Raw genomic sequence first — 2,408 nt, 5'->3', positions numbered from 1 at the left:
TTGTTGAAATGCTCAGTAAAAATGCAATCAGATAAAAAGTTTATTTCAGCATGCCATACTGTATGTCAAAGATAATTTTTATTGGATGGTGGTCACAGATATTTCATGCAGTTTCTGTAGTGTAGTGGTTTCATGTTTGCCTCACACGTGAAAGGACCCCTGTTCGAATTTTGTCAGAAACATATTTTGTTACCTAAACATTTTGAATTCAATAATTTATATTTTGATAACTGTCTACTGTTGCATTGCTCAATGAAAAAGCAAGCAAAAAATCATATTGCAGAATATTAAAAGTCAATTTCCCTTCTACCATGCATATTGGAAGGTGTTGCATTCATGAGGTACCTGTAGTGTAGGGTTATTCACATTTACCCAATATTCATAAGGTTCCCCCTTCAAAATTGTTCAGAAATACATTAAAAAAAACAATTTTTTTTAGTAAATACAATGATCAGAATTGATAATAAGTGAATGTGTCCTCTTGAAATGCAAAGTGGAAAATAGTGTCAAAATTATTAGAAAGTAGGAAAATAAGTTTAGAAAAAATTATATTTCTAAGAAAACCATTTGTCAATTGTACTTCCAGACTAGATAGTGATGAGAACCCCAAGAGTCAGTTTCTGTAGTGTAGTGGTTATCATGTTTGCCTAACATGCGAAAAGTCCCCAGTTCGAAACTGTGCAGAAACAATCTTTCATTTTTAGAATTTTTAAAACAATGGATTTTTTGTTGAAATGATCAGTAAAAATGCAATCAGATGAAAAGTTTATTTCAGCATGCCATACTGTATGTCAAAGATAATTTTTATTGGATGGTGGTCGCAGATTTTTCATGTAGTTTCTGTAGTGTAGTGTTTTCATGTTTGCCACACACGTGAAAGGTCCTCTGTTCGAATTTGCTCAGAAACATATTTTGTTACCTAAACATTTTGAATTCAATAATTTATATTTTGATAACTATCTACTGTTGCATTGCTCAATGAAAAAGCAAGCAAAAAATCATATTGCAGAATATCAAAAGTCAATTTCCCTTCTACCTTGCATATTGGATGGTGTTGCATTCATGAGGTACCTGTAGTGTGGGGTTATTTACATTTACCCAATATGCATAAGGTCCCCCTTCAAAATTGTTCAAAAGAACATTAAAAATATTTTGTTTAGTAAATACAATGATCAGAATTGATAATAATTGAATGTGTCCTCTTGAAATGCAAAGTGGAAAATAACGTCAAAATTATTAGAAAATAGGAAAATAAGTTTAGAAAAAAATTATATTTCTAAGAAAACCATGTGTCAATTGTACTTCCAGACTTGACAGTAATGAGAACCCCAAGAGTCAGTTTCTGTAGTGCAGTGGTTATCACGTTCGCGTAACACGCGAAAGGTCCCTAGTTTGAAACTGGGCAGAAACAATCTTTTAGCTTTAGAATTTTAAAACACTGGAATTTTTGTTGAAATGCTCAGTAAAAATGCAATCAGATAAAAAGTTTATTTCAGCATGCCATACAGTATGTCAAAGATAATTTTTATTGGATGGTAGTCACAGATTTTTCATGTAGTTTCTGTAGTGTTGTGGTTTCATGTTTGCCTCACACGTGAAAGGTCCCCTGTTTGAATTTTGTCAGAAACATATTTTGTTACCTAAACATTTTGAATTCAATAATTTATATTTTGATAACTATCTACTGTTGCATTGCTCAATGAAAAAGCAAGCAAAAAATCATATTTCAGAATATCAAAAGTCAATTTCCCTTCTACCATGCATATTGAATGGTGTTGCATTCATGAGGTACCTGTAGTGTAGGGTTATTCACATTTACCCAAAATGCATAAGGTTCCCCTTTCAAAATTGTTCAGAAATAGATTAAAAAAATAGTTTGTTTAGTAAATACAATGATCAGAATTGATAATAAGTGAATATGTTACCTTGAAATGCAAAGTGGAAAATAGCGTCAAAATTATTAGAAAATAGGAAAATAAATTATAAAGATTTATATTTCTAAGAAAACAATGTGTTAATTGAACTTCCAGACTAGATAGTGATGAGATACCCATGTGTCAGTTTCTGCAGTGTAGTCGTTTTCACATTCGCCTAACAAGTGAAAGGTCCCCAGTTTGAACCTGGGCAGAAACAATCTTTTATTTTTAGAATTTTAAAACAATGGATTTTTTGTTGAAATGCTCAGTAAAAATGCAATCAGATAAAAAGTTTATTTCAGCATGCCATACTGAATGTCAAAGATAATTTTTTATTGGATGGTGGTCGCAACTTTTTCATGTAGTATCTGTAGTGTAGTGATTTCATGTTTGCCTCACACGTGAAAGGTCCCCTGTTCGAATTTGGTCAGAAACATATTTTGTTACCTAAACATTTTGAATTCAATAATTTATATTTTGATAACTGTCTAC

At 31.5% G+C, this 2,408-nt stretch overlaps 1 non-coding gene across 1 annotated transcript; it reads left to right on the top strand.

Annotated features, from left to right (window-relative positions):
• The first annotated feature begins 1,338 nt into the window (after positions 1-1,338).
• On the top strand, positions 1,339-1,411 carry TRNAV-AAC (transfer RNA valine (anticodon AAC)). Its single transcript has one exon. It is a non-coding gene; the product is annotated as a tRNA-Val (tRNA).
• Positions 1,412-2,408: the final 997 nt, after the last annotated feature.

Source organism: Pseudophryne corroboree, chromosome 4 (assembly GCF_028390025.1).
Source record: "Pseudophryne corroboree isolate aPseCor3 chromosome 4, aPseCor3.hap2, whole genome shotgun sequence".
NCBI classification, from domain to species: domain Eukaryota; kingdom Metazoa; phylum Chordata; class Amphibia; order Anura; family Myobatrachidae; genus Pseudophryne; species Pseudophryne corroboree.
The sequence above is the reverse complement of the archived record's forward strand: the minus strand, read 5'-3'. Positions and strand labels throughout refer to the sequence as shown.